Raw genomic sequence first — 14,455 nt, 5'->3', positions numbered from 1 at the left:
TAAAAAAAAAGAGCATACAATGGGATGCAAAAAATAAATATAAGGAATTAATCCATGGCAGATCCTTTAAGCTGTTTCCCTTTTTGTCTCTTTCCATTATTTTTCTGTGATCACTTGCAATTAGTAAGCAAGATTAGGGATTTTTTCCCTGTGATTATTCCATCTTTCTGGACCATAAAGCTCTAAAGATTGCAAATTCATTGGGAAGGGAAACTATTAGGGCTGTATATTACTTTGGATTTAAAGTAAAAATAATATTTCAGAGTCTGTGGAGATAGCATGTAGTAGCCGTCAACAACTCTTTAAAGCAGTTGCATCATTTTCATGGATTGCACGACTGCTCTCCACAGTTGTAATGTGATCCCAGGAAAATATATGTATACCTGAAAATCTGAAGCGCTGCACAGCTCTGTGAAATAATATTTTGGGATGTAAATATTTTAAGACTCTGCTACGGAATTAATTCATCTAGTCAAACATCTAAAAAGAGGGGAATGACAGTTTGGAATATAGAGTTGTTATTGTTGTTGTTGTTGTTGTTATTATTATTATATTTTTATCCCACCTTGTGTGTGTGTGTGTGTGTGTATGGGGTCAACTCAACGTGGCGAACATACTTAATACTCCTTGCCTCCTATTTTCCCCACAACAACAATTCTGTGAGGGAGTTGGGGTGATAGAGAATGATTGGCCCAAAGTCATCCAGCCAGCTTTCATGCCTAAAGGAGGTCTAGAACTCACAGTCTCCTGATTTCTAGGCCAGGTTATGGCTGCAGGGAAGGAAGGAAGGAAGGAAGGAAGGAAGGAAGGAAGGAAGGAAGGAAGGAAGGAAGGAAGGAAGGAAGGAAGGGAGGGAGGGAGGGAGGGAGGGAGGATTTCCGACACTCCCTACCAGCTTCCCACAAGGAAAGTCAATAGGGAAGCCAGCAGGAAGTCAGAAGTCGCTCCCACTCCCACTGCTTTTTTGCCTGCCCCTGGTCATTCTGTCTTGGTAAGAAAATATCTCTGAAACAATGACCCAATGAGTCATGGGTTGTCTAGTTATTTTTAACAAGCAATGGCAATTCCATTAGGCAACAAAAGGAGGTATGAGAAACAGTGCCATTTCATTACCTCTGCTGAAACCATTCAACTTAATTTTAAGAACTGGTGCCCAAATTTTGCTTTTTTCATCTTCTGTCTGTAGTGTTTAGCATATAAGTCAGGAAGAAGAGCTGCTATTCTGTTTTCTTTTGGGGGATTTTTTTCTGATCAAAACATACTTTAAATCATAAGAAAATAACTAGGAGTCCCATTACTGAATGGTAGTAATAACATGAAGAAAACATTCAGACAGCCTTGCATATATATTTAAGGATCTCAGAAAGAACACAACCAGTCTGAATGACAGAGAAGTCTAATATACTTAAGAGAGCTGTACAGTGGTTCAGATTCAATTGGGAAAAGAAGTTTCAGAACACAGGGGGACACAAATACAGCCTCACCCTCCAATTCATTAAAGTAGCCACATGTGTCCAGGATGGTGCAGGTGCTATAGGGAGGTTTTTGCTGCACCATGTGATCCTGGAAACAAACACAACTGTTTAATAAGTAGCAGACCAAAGCTTACATTTGTGCCCCCATGTGTTCTGAAGCACTGCTGCCCAATCTCATCTGAAATGTTGCACAGCCCTAATCATTCATTCATTCATGCATTCATTCTTCATATTAATTTCATGCTTACATTGACTAAAACTGACTTTTTTTTTTTGGTGCTTTCAAGTCAGTGTCCAAATCAAATCTTTATTAAGGTCATAGACCTGATAGAAGTCAGTGTTGACTCCTGACAACTGCCTGGACTAGTCCCTGCAGTTTTCTTGGCAAGATTTCAGAAGTAGTTTGCCACTGCCTACTTCCTAGGGCTGAGAGAGAGTGACTGGCCCAAGGTCACCCAGCTGGCTTTCTCCCTAAGGCAGGACTAGAACTCATGGTCTCCTGGTTTCTAGCCTTGTGCCTTAACTATTAACCCAGACTCTGACTGCTATATTAATAAAAAATTCATAGCAATTTACATAGGTTCTACAGAAGATGAGTAAAACTGTTACATTTCTTCCTGAATTCTCAAAGTTGCTGAAAGCAACATCCTTCCTGTTACCCATCAATGCTAGAATACACATTTACAGTGAGAAAAATACAAAGTACAAGTGAAGAGCATCCTTTTTTTCACTATATAAAGTAGAATAGGTTAAATTTTTTAGACACATCACAAATAGTCCAATTGGTAGAAAAGGCACATTGTGAATCTATCATAACTGAGCTCAACCTTTTGCTTCTCTGTAACTGAGTTTTTCAGCATCATAAAATGAAGATACTGTATTTCTTAAGGCAAAGTACATGTCTCACGGAATGATACGTGAAAGCCTACATAAACCTTCACTTTATCAGCAACTGCTCCACAATTCAGAAGAACATATGCTGTGTCACATTGCCCACCTCTTCCTTGAGTTAGGCCAATCTAGAAATGAATCAAATTATGATCCTATGATGTTATTAACAGAGATATGTGTCTATGAGAATAATGCAAGAGTCACTGGAAATCTGAAAAGAAAACTACCTTTAATCACTTTTTTGCTTGTCATCTGTAGGTCATTTTTACTAATCATAACTAACTTGCTGAGTTAATTATATAATATTTAAGCACTCAGTAAACAAGAAGAAACAAATGAAAAAATTTAAAAGCCACCATCACAATATAAGGCAGGCATGTAAGATTTCAAAACTAAATCTTCAGCGTACTAACCTGGTACTGAACTATGACATTTAACACCTAGTAAGCCTTCTTAGAGAGGTCATTTCATAAATGAGGCCTCCTCCTTTGCAGCTACCCACCTACTTTCATTTGATGGGAGTATATGAAAAAGAGCACCTGAAGTTATGAAAGGCTGATTCAGATGAAGGCTGGCAATCCAGATGTGATCGACTGCCACCCATTTCCTCTGCAAGGCTGGACCTATTTAGATGGCCTATCCTAGGCACTTTATGGATGAGGCTGATTTCTAGTGGGCACTTGGGATTTCCCTGACAATCTGGTGGGCAAGTCAGTTAAGGACTTGGTTCACCACTGTTGGTTTATCCCAGGAGGCTCCTTGTTTTCGGAGGATCTCTGGAAGATGACGTAGCAGGAGCGCAAGTGAAGAATGATGAACAGTGAATCTTGACTGAGCAAGGATATATCGCAAAGTTCAAGCCTATGCTGTGCTGATAAAAGAGGTGAAGTGCTTTTACTTCTCCTCTAATTGTACTGGCAGGTTGTTGTCCAGTGGGTCTTTTTCAGGTGGTTAACTTTCTGGTATGAGCTGCCAAGAGGAATAACCTCCTGGCCACTGTGATGTGACAGTATAGCATAGCATAAGATTATGCCAGTACATTTGCTGTGATTTGCTCAGGTTTGGTGGGATCTTGGGTAAGGATTGGGGCATTTTCTTGTTATGGTATCTGGAATTCTTTTTGGCTTGTAACCTTCAAAGCAGTGAACAGGGTACTCTCAAGGATGTCTTCAGCTACCTGAGAGCTAGATCTTTGCCCTTTGTTGCTCCTTTGGCTGGTTGAAGCATTACCTGGAATGTGAGCTTATGTGCTCATTACCACCTGTTTAGACTACTGTAACATGTAGGGCTGCCTTTGAAGAAGGAAACTTCAACTGATGAAAAATAGTGGTGTTTACTGGCAGTAGTCAGTGGGATATTACATATTACATCTTGCATTAGTTCTCTATTAGCTTCTGAGTCCAATTTAAAATGCTATTTATGGCTCAGCTGCATGTTATGTGCAGAACTCCATCTCCCTGCTGACGTCAGCCTGACCAATTTGATCAAGCAGCTAGTTGTTCCCCATTTTTGAGAAGTCAAGGGGGGGAGGGGTGAAGTCTGGAAGCACTGTTTTTCCATAGTAGGGCCAGCCCTTAGTATGGCCTCTCTTTGGAGGTTCAGTTAGTTCATTATCTGCCTTCCAGAAGATGAAAACAGAACTCTTCTGGATGGCATTTGGGATACAATGCCACTTAATTGTTAGTGGGCTTCAGGTAACTTTTCTATATCATTATATATTTTGTGTTCTTGTTGTAAACTAACAAGAGCCTGTTTAGATTGAGAAAAGAAGGGAGAGAGGGAGGGAGGGAGATAAATTGATTTCTTGAAACCAGGGCTGTAATCTAATTTTTTAGGCCCCCCAGTGGCTGCAACAGTGATGTCATCAGACCTGTCAGCATATTAAAAAAAAATGTTTTAAGCCTGCTGCGTGCATGGGTGTGTAAGAGAGTGAGAGCTTAAAGGGGAAAATTGATACCTCAGGCTTTCGAATTTTTGTCCTTGAAATCCCACTCCAGAACTGGGGGGAAAAAATCAGGCCAACGTTGGATTAAAATGAAATGGGTTCCTTAAGGCTCCTTAAGACACTCCTTCTACCCTTAAATTACCCCAAATCTGCTCAACATTTTAGCCATACCAACTTCAGGACTTCTTTGGAAGATGCAAAAGAGTTGCTGGGAGGCCAAAACTGACCAGAAGCCAGTACAGATGACAAAAACAGGGTATTATATGACCATATCAACTAGTCCTCGTTAGCTACCTAGCTCTATTTAGAAGTAATACTGGAAAGTTTTTAGAGCATGAATAACTGATGCCAGTTTTTTCAGCCTGCTAGCCACTGAGGCCCCCTGTGGTTTCACTGACAATGATGGATCTGGGAGCACTCCCAAACTACATACTAACCTTTCATTTTGGACACCACTCATCTGGGCAGACAATCTACTATCATGTGAACCCTTCAAGGTAGGCAAGGTTTAAAAAAACAAAACAAAACAAAATAGAAGCAGCAGAAACCCCAAGAATGTTTATACAATGAAATATTATTGTAGAGTAAGATAACAGAATCTTGAAAGCCTGTCAGAAATCTTCTCTGCCCCATCATATACCAAACAAAATCAAGGCAGGGTTATTTTGATTTTTTTTTCTCATGTCTTCCATTTTCTCAGGACTGAGTTGCCATTTCTACTCCCTTAACAATTCACTGTTCTCTTCCCCCTTCCCAAGGCCAGATCTACATTCTTTCATATATTATCTCTGTCTTGTCTGGATTACACATCAGGTTTTTTTACCCTTATCTAATTCATTACATCTCCAGACACTGATTCAAGACATCTCCTACCTTACAACTAGCTTAGATAAAAATAAGAGGTAAAACTGTTCATCATTTGCTCGTGATGAACTTCCAAACAGAGGCATATCCAAGGAACTATGCGATGTAACTGCCATAATACTCTGGTTTCTCTTCAGATCGTATAAATATTTTGCCTTTTACTAAAGATTTCCATGGAGAGGAACATTTGTGAGTTTTCAATTAATTTTTTGAGGCCCTGATGCCACCCAGAGTCACTTTGTGTGAGATGGGCCGCTATATAAATGTGACAAATAACTAACTAACCCCACAGTACCAAGTTCTGGAAATGGCAAAAGAAGAGCCCCCAATTCCAGAAGAATACTACTAGTCAATGTTACCCAAAGAGGTCTAAGAGATGTATCTGAGTTATAATTCTTTCTCTCAGCAATTATTATTCCATTAGGTCTAAAGCAAAGTTTGAATTGAAATAGAAACTCAATTTCATTCAAGGTTGCCTGAAATTGGTAAAGAACCACTAACTCAAACACCTTACCCAATGCAATAAAACTGAGATAATCTTTAAAAAATCCCTGATCAACTGATTCTAGTTAACATGAAAATAAACTAAAAATGCTGCATTGTGCCAAGATCTAAATATTCTTGGAAATTTCTGACGTTTTTCGGTTCTGTTTCAGAGTTTAAATAAAAACAGACAGCAAACATGGAGTAACCAATCTCTGTCCTTCCCCCACCATGTTTGTTAGCATTCTGAAAATGGGAATGCAACTTTCAATTTGCTTCACTGTTGTCAACTGCTGTGCAGTTTTTTTCAAAATAAAATATTGCTTAGACAATTACAATCTTCTAGAGAAATCAAATTCCAAAAGTTATGCATACATATTTCAAGAACTGTTCATTTTTTGGTTTATGTGTTTGATTGTTCTACAATTAGGGCAGATATTGCACTTTAAGTACTGATCTACTAGTATACAGAGAACAAATTTTCAATTATAATTTTCAATGATCATTTGAAGTGTAAAAAAAACTACTTGGCTCAAATTAAATGTTGAAAGGGAAATCCTCTCAGATGGCTAGTATGATTTATATATCGAAGTACAAAGCAGGAGTTACCTCTGGAGTACTAGTACTTTTGTTCTAATTCAAGTTCTTACAGCAAAGAGAATTGCTGAATACAGAAATTTAATAAGGTTATCTAGGAAAGTTATTCGTGTTTCATAAATTGCACAATTCAGAAAGTCTCAGTTTAGCCACCCAAATGATAAAACATCCTTTCAATTAAGACTAGGCCTACTGAAAGAAATAATAATAATAAAAAAATCAGCTCACTCTCCCACTGTACCAGAATTAAGTTCTAAGTATAACATACAAATAGAAACAGTAAGAATTTATAAATGTTCTGCCTAGCTTGTTATCATGAATTATTTCTTTTATTTTAGAAATTTATAAGGCTGCCCAACACTATGATGACTTTGGGCAGTGTACAGTAAAACAATCATACAGTATTAAATCATACAGAATTATTATTTTCTACACTCCCAATAAATATTCAATATTATTTCCTCTTTAACCATTCAAAAGACTAAGATTTAGAAATTCACTGGCCTAATTTCTTGGTAATAAGCTCTAGCTGCTATTCAGATAAATCTTGTTTTTTCCCAAAATAAGTTGGTATCAAATCAACAGTACAGAAGCAGCTTCAACAGATCAGTTGTATACTGCACATACAGTGCATTCGGAAAGTATTCAGACCCCCTTCACTTTTTTCAATTTTGTTATGTTGCAGCCTGATACTACAATCGTTCAAATTCATTTTTTTCCTCATTAATCTACAATCAGTACCCCATAATGACAAAGTGAAAACAGAATTTTAGAAATGTCTGTAAATTTATTAAAAAGGAAAAACTGAAATATCACATTGGCATAAGTATTCAGACCCTTTGCAACAACACTTGAAATTTAGCTCAGGTGCCTCCCATTTCTCTTGATAGTTGCTGAGCTGTTTCTACACCTTGACTGGAGTCCACCTGTGGTAAATTAAATTGATTGGACATGACCTGGAAAGGCACACACCTCTCTACAGAAGGCCTCATAGCTGACAATGCATACTCTGTCAGAGCAAAAGCCATGAGGTCAAAGGAACTGCCCGCAGAGCTCAGAGACAGGATTATTGCAAGGCACAGATCTGGAGAAGGCTACAAAAAAAATTCTGCTGCACTGAAGGTTCCCAAGAGCACAGTGGCCTCCATAATTCTCAAATGAAAGAAGTTTGGCACAACCAGGACTCTTCCAAGAGCTGGCTGCCCGGCCAAACTGAGCAAGTGGGGGAGAAGAGCCTTAGTAAGAGAGGTGACCAAGAACCCAATGGTCACTCTGACTGAGCTCCAGAGATCCTGCGTGGAGATGGGACAAAGTTCCAGAAGGACAACCATCACTGCAGCCCCTCCACTGATCTGGGCTTTCTGGCAGAGTGGCTAGACGGAAGCCTCTCCTCGGTGCAAAACACATGAAAGCCTGCTTGGAGTTTGCAAAAAAGCACCTGAAGGATTCTCAGACTATGAGGAGCAAGATTCTCTGGTCTGTTGAAACCAAGATTGAACTGTTTGGCTTCAATTCTAAACATTATGTCTGGAGGAAACCAGGCACCGCTCATCACCTGCCTAATACCATCCCAACAGTGAAGCATGGTGGTGGCAGCATCATGCTGTGGGGGTGTTTTTCAGCAGCAGGGACTGGGAGACTGGTCAGGGTTGAGGGAAAGCTGAGTGGAGCAAAGGACAGAGATATCCTCAATAAAAACCTGTTCCACAGCGCTCAGGACCTCAGACTGGGCCAAAGGTTTACCTTCCAACATGACAACGATCCTAAGCACACAGCCAAGACAACACAGGAATGGCTTAGGGACAACTCTGTGAATGTCCTAGAGTGGCCCAGCCAGAGCCCCGACTTGAACCCTATTGAACATCTCTGGAGAGACCTGGAAATGGCTGTCCACCGATGGTCCCCATCCAACCTGATTGAGCTTGAGAGGATTTGCAAGAATGGCAGAAAATCCCCCAATCCAGATGTGCAAAGCTTGTCGCGTCATACCAAAAAAGACCCGAGGCTGTAATTGCTGCCAAAGGTGCTTCAACAAAGTACTGAGTAAAGGGTCTGAATACTTAAGTACATGTGATATTTCAGTTTTTCTTTTTTAATAAATTTACAGACATTTCTAAAATCCTATTTTCACTTTGTCATTATGGGGTACTGAGTGTAGATTAATGAGAAAAAAAATGAATTTGAACAATTGTAGTATCAGGCTGCAACATAACAAAATTGAAAAAAGTGAAGGGGGTCTGAATACTTTCCGAATGCACTGTATGTGCAATTATAGGTAATAACAAAAAAAAATTAAGCTCTAGCCTATGAATTTTTTCAGATGTCCTTTAAGAAACCACAAGACATTATTAGGAATTGAATTTTACAAGCCAATGGGAGGGCATATATATAAAAAGGAACCCTTCTGGCCACTACTCCTCTATCTCCACTGCAGCATGACGGATGGTAGGATGAAAAGCAGAGCCTCCAGGCTTTCAGGCGATGGTAGATTAATGATGGCATGGCCTTGACCTCCAAAAGGTAAAGGTTATGAAACACTCACGAGTAGCTGGCTTCCAATTTCATATCCGGAGGGTGAATGACAGCAACTGATAGTTTTGTTCTTCAAAACACTCTAATCCTTAGATTCACAGCTGTCACCCACCACCTTTTTGAAATTCATCCCAACATATTTATATGTTCTTGCTCTTTTCCCTAGTGGACACTATTTTGTGTCTGTGTGCATCAGCTATACGAACAATAGTCAATAGCAAATATTTAGGTGGAACTGAAGTGACAGGAAATTAGTCATAGTATATGCATCTAGTGAAAAGATTACTCTCACTTTCATGGCCCTAGATAATACTTTTGCAAAATATTCAACATGAACAGTTACACACTGCTCATAAACTGTGAATAATGGGACAGGCACAATCAAGAAGCTATTATGATATACCTACTCTGTTCCACAAAATGCCCAAAGAACCTTCCTTTTTCAGGACCAGTCAAATTGACAAAGCTCTTAGTTTAAAGCGCATGAGAAAATAAAGTACTACTCAGTTATTTCCATCCTTTCCTAAGGTATGCTTCACCAAGAATTCTAGGTATCTGAACAAGACTGTACATTGAAACATATTTTCAAAGCCTCAAAGATATTTGGAAATGAAGCTGTGTTTGTGAACTACATTAAATAAGTTCATGGCTTTGTTTCTATGCAGGCAGCTGACAAGTTCACATCACAATTTGATTTTAAAATGTGAAGTATCGGAGTATTTGCTTACATGGTGAAAGATATTAAGGCACTATAATCAATATTCAATTCCATCTCCATTTGAAATAGCACCCCTATTTGCTATTTCATGTAGTCCCTGTTAGCTAAATCTAAGAACCCTGAATGCTTGTTGGACAAAGATGTATCTATTGCTGTACAACATTGCTGTACAACAGGAATTACATACATCTTTATACAGCAAAATATACAGATCTCTTAATCACAAATACGTCCCATTATTGGATTATATAAATTAATAATCTATTCAAATGCAGTAATGGGAGAAGGTGAATATCATGAATATTACCTTCACTGTTCCTTCTTTTATTTTTTAAACTCCCTCTACTTAGGACAAAAATATAAGCCAAGAAAAACAGAAAGCTTAAAAGATCAAAATTGTCTGAGGTGTTGGATTTGTAAAAGGGCAAAGTTCTGAGAGTCAGCAGTTTTGAAAGCTCTGTGTGTCAAAATACCAAGGCCTTCACAGATAAAAGTTTATGCTTGCTCCAAACAGGATCAGCAGGGGAGTGAGGCACAAAAAAAGTCACAGCCATGTGTTAAGAGCACACCTGCAACTTCCAGAGTTTAATTCTGTAGTTGAAAAGCATTCTTTGACCTAGACATCAGAGGATGAAACATATATAAGGAATGCTATGTGGAACAGTGAAAGAGACACATCTCAGGTGCAAGCAAAAAGACAAAAAAGCATTTCTGTACCATTTGAATATTTTAAAATTAAAATATATATATTTTCTAGGTAGTAGGGTTAGAGCTCAATTTTGTTTATCTAATTTACCAATGATTTCAATGGTTCAAAATTGCTCATTCTAAAAATGAACAACTTCAGATCAGTATAACCATGACAAATATTAGTCCACATTTTTGAAAAGATGTTATACTTACTGCTTCCCTGTTGTGTTGCTAAGGGCTGTCTGATTTAGATTTCCAAATTGCAAACATTTCATTACCACACTAAGCAACATCATCAATGCAGGAAATGTGAGTAAGTGACATTTGTTAGTTTGCAAGTGTTGTATATATCTATTACTATTGTTGCATTTGAGTTTGTAATTAGAGAAAGGATCAGATCATGCAGTCACAAGATATATATATTAAGGGTGTGCAGTGCTTCAAATTCAAAGGGAAAATGGTTCTTTGGAGTGTGTGGGAATGCTACACAGCACCTGTCAGCAACTCCTTAAATCTCTGTGCCTTTTCTTGGGATCATGGGGCATGCAATGCAGAAATGCCATGACATAGCAAAAGAAATTATGTGTGGAATTGAGTGCCCCTACATGCAGTCAATACATGTGGAGATTCACTTTAAATGCACAACACAATTTTTATCTAGACCTCATTGAATTGATTGACTGAGACAACAGATTGAGGGATTACTAGCTGTTTGTGACTAGAACTGAATGGAAACTATGAATGATTCTATAAATTAGAAGCATTAGTCAACTGAGATGGAAAATTAACAGATGATGATGATGAAAAAGGATCACTACTTTCAAAATCAACATGTAGAACTGTCCTATTGAGTTGTCTCATTCCAGATGTCTAAGCTATATAGTGTTTTGTCATCAAAATCACACTGTTATCAAAAATCATGCTGCCAGGGGTAGAATGTAAAGAAAGCATAGTTTCACATCTGTTATGGGATATTGCTCGTTCTTCTCAGTTTGTTTGTTTTTTCAGTTATGCAACTGAGGAGGCTGTTGATAAAAAGACTGGACAAGCTTTTAAAAAAAGCATTAATTTTGAGATAGAAATTTTTTAGTTACAGTGGTCCACTTTGGTCAACAAAGAGAGCATAAATTAAGGGAATGATGCAGCCTGCAGTAATTAAATTTTGAATTTAATTGTTATATGCTTTCTGAATGCAACCAAAACCAAAACTAAGTAGAGGAGTATAGAAAAATGGCCACAAAGAGCTTTAATTAGTTTGTTTACAATGAACAGTGCACAGTCCATGCTCTTTTTTGTATATCTCAAAAGTCTATATTATTGGGGGCCCTCTATTGTTGATGGCCCCTTCATGGATCACTGCCTTGTCGTGGCGAAGGGGCTTGCGTAACTCAGTGAAGCCATGAGCTATACCGTGCAGGGCCACCCAAGACGGACAGGTCATGACAGAGAGTTCTGACAAAATGTGGTCCACTGGAGAAGGAAATGGCAACCCACTCCAGTATCCTTGCCAAGAAAACCCCATGGACAATGTTAAAAGGCTAAAAGATATGACGCCGGAAGATGAGCCCCTCAGGTCGGAAGGTGTCCAATATGCTACTGGGGAAGAGCGGAGGGCAATTCCAAGTAGCTCCAGAAAGAGTGAAGCGGCTGGGCCAAAGCCGAAAGGACGTTCAGCTGTGGATGTATCTGGAAGCGAAAAGAAGGTCCGATGCTGTAAAGAACAATACTGTATAGGTACCTGGAATGTAAGAACTATGAACCAAGGCAAGCTGGATGTGGTCAAACATGAGATGACAAGATTGAACGTCGACATCTTGGGAATCAGCGAACTGAAATGGATGGGAATGGGTGAATTTAATTCGGGTGACCATTATATCTACTACTCTGGGCAAGAAACTCTTAGAAGAAATGGAGTTGCACTCATAGTCAATAAGAGAGTGGGAAAGGCAGTAATGGGGTACAACCTCAAAAACGACAGAATGATCTCAGTGCGTATCCAAGGCAAACCATTCAACATCACAGTCATCCAAGTCTATGCCCCAACCACTGATGCTGAAGAAGCTGAAGTTGACCGCTTCTATGAAGTCCTACAACACCTTCTAGAACTAGCACCAAAAAAAGATGTTCTTTTCATCATAGGGGATTGGAATGCTAAAGTAGGAAGTCAAGGAGTAATCGGAATAACAGGCAAGTTTGGCCTTGGAGTACAAAATGAAGCAGGGCAAAGGCTAATAAAGTTCTGTCAAGAGAACAAGCTAGTCATAGCAAACACTCTTTTCCAACAACACAAGAGACGACTCTACACATGGACATCACCAGATGGTCAATACCGAAACCAGATTGATTATATACTTTGCAGCCAAAGATGGAGAAGCTCTATACAGACAGCAAAAACAAGACCAGGAGCTGACTGTGGCTCAGATCATGAGCTTCTTACTGCAAAATTTAGGCTTAAATTGAAGAATGTAGGGAAAACCACTAGACCACTCAGGTATGACTTAGATCATATTCCTTGTGAGTACACAGTGAAAGTGATGAATAGATTTAGAGGATTAGATTTGGTAGACAGAGTGCCTGAAGAACTATGGACGGAGGTCCGTAATATTGTACAGGAGACAGCAACTAAAACCATCCCAAAGAAAAAGAAATGCAAGAAAGCAAAATGGCTGTCTGATGAGGCTTTACAAATAGCTGTGGAAAGAAGGAATGTGAAAAGCAAGGGTGAAAGGGAAAGATATAAGCAACTGAATGCAGATTTCCAGAGAATAGCAAGGAGAGATAAGAAGGCCTTCTTAAATGAACAATGCAAAGAAATCGAGGAAAACAATAGAATGGGGAAGACTAGAGATCTCTTCAAGAAAATTGGAGATATCAAAGGAACGTTTAGTGCAAAGATGGGCATGATAAAGGACAAAAAAGGCAGGGACCTAACAGAAGCAGAAGAGATTAAGAAGAGGTGGCAAGAATACACAGAAGAACTATACAAGAAAGATCTTAATGTCCCTGACGTCCACCCTGGTGTGGTCACTGACCTCGAGCCAGACATCCTAGAGAGTGAAGTCAAGTGGGCCTTAGGAAGCATTGCTAACAACAAAGCTAGTGGAGATGACAGTATTCCAGCTGAGTTATTTAAAATACTAAAAGATGATGGTGTTAAAGTGCTGCACTCAATATGCCAGCAAGTTTGGAAAACGCAACAGTGGCCATGGGATTGGAAAAGGTCAGTTTATGTTCCAATTCCAAAGAAGGGGAACGCCAAAGAATGCTCAAACTATCGCACAATTGCACTCATTTCACATGCTAGCAAGGTTATGCTCAAAATCCTACAAGCTAGGCTTCAGCAATACATGAACCGAGAGCTACCGGATGTACAAGCTGGGTTTCGAAGAGGCAGAGGAACTAGAGATCAAATCGCCAACATTCGCTGGATCATGGAGAAAGCATGAGAGTTCCAGAAAAATATCTACTTCTGCTTCATTGACTATGCAAAAGCCTTTGATTGTGTGGATCACAACAAACTGTGGCAAGTTCTTAAAGAGATGGGAGTACCAGACCACCTTACCTGTCTCCTGAGAAATCTGTATGCGGGCCAAGAAGCAACAGTTAGAACCGGTCATGGAACAACCGATTGGTTCAAAATAGGGAAAGGTGTACGACAAGGCTGTATACTGTCATCCTGCTTATTTAACCTATATGCAGAGTACATCATGAGAAATGCCAGGCTGGAAGAATCACAAGCCGGAATTAAGATTGCAGGGAGAATCATCAACAACTTCAGATATGCAGACGATACCACCCTCATGGCAGAAAGTGAAGAAGAACTAAAGAGCCTCTTGATGAGGGTGAAAGAGGAGAGTGCAAAAGCTGGCTTGAAACTCAACATTAAAAAACTAAGATCATGGCATCTGGACCCATCAATTCCTGGCAAATAGAAGGGGTAGAAATGGAAGCAGTAACAGACTTCATTTATTTGGGCTCCAAGATCACTGCAGACGGAGACTGCAGCCATGAAATTAAAAGACGCTTGCTCCTTGGGAGGAAAGCTATGGCAAGCCTAGATAGCATATTAAAAAGCAGAGACGTCACCTTGCCGACAAAGATCCGCATAGTCAAAGCTATGGTTTTTCCAGTAGTAATGTATGGCTGTGAGAGCTGGTCCATAAAGAAGGCTGAGCGCCGAAGAATTGATGCCTTTGAACTGTGGTGCTGGAGAAGACTCTTAAGAGTCCCCTGGACTGCTAGGAGGTCAAACCAGTCAAT

General features: G+C 39.4%; 1 protein-coding gene and 1 non-coding gene across 2 annotated transcripts in view; one reads left to right on the top strand and one right to left on the bottom strand.

The window, feature by feature from the left end:
* Window positions 1-14,455, bottom strand: part of SARNP (SAP domain containing ribonucleoprotein) — an 89,151-nt gene that overhangs the window by 20,235 nt on the left and 54,461 nt on the right. The gene's annotated exons all lie outside the window — the stretch shown is intronic.
* LOC112542561 (U5 spliceosomal RNA) lies at window positions 5,293-5,410 on the top strand. Its single transcript, XR_003086273.2, has one exon. It is a non-coding gene; the product is annotated as a U5 spliceosomal RNA (small nuclear RNA).

The sequence above is a fragment of the Python bivittatus genome, unplaced genomic scaffold (genome assembly GCF_059951505.1).
Source record: "Python bivittatus isolate LINGU-HERP-01145 unplaced genomic scaffold, Pbiv_v1 ctg000220_np1212, whole genome shotgun sequence".
NCBI classification, from domain to species: Eukaryota; Metazoa; Chordata; class Lepidosauria; order Squamata; family Pythonidae; genus Python; species Python bivittatus.
This window is presented reverse-complemented; position numbering and strand designations above follow the sequence as displayed.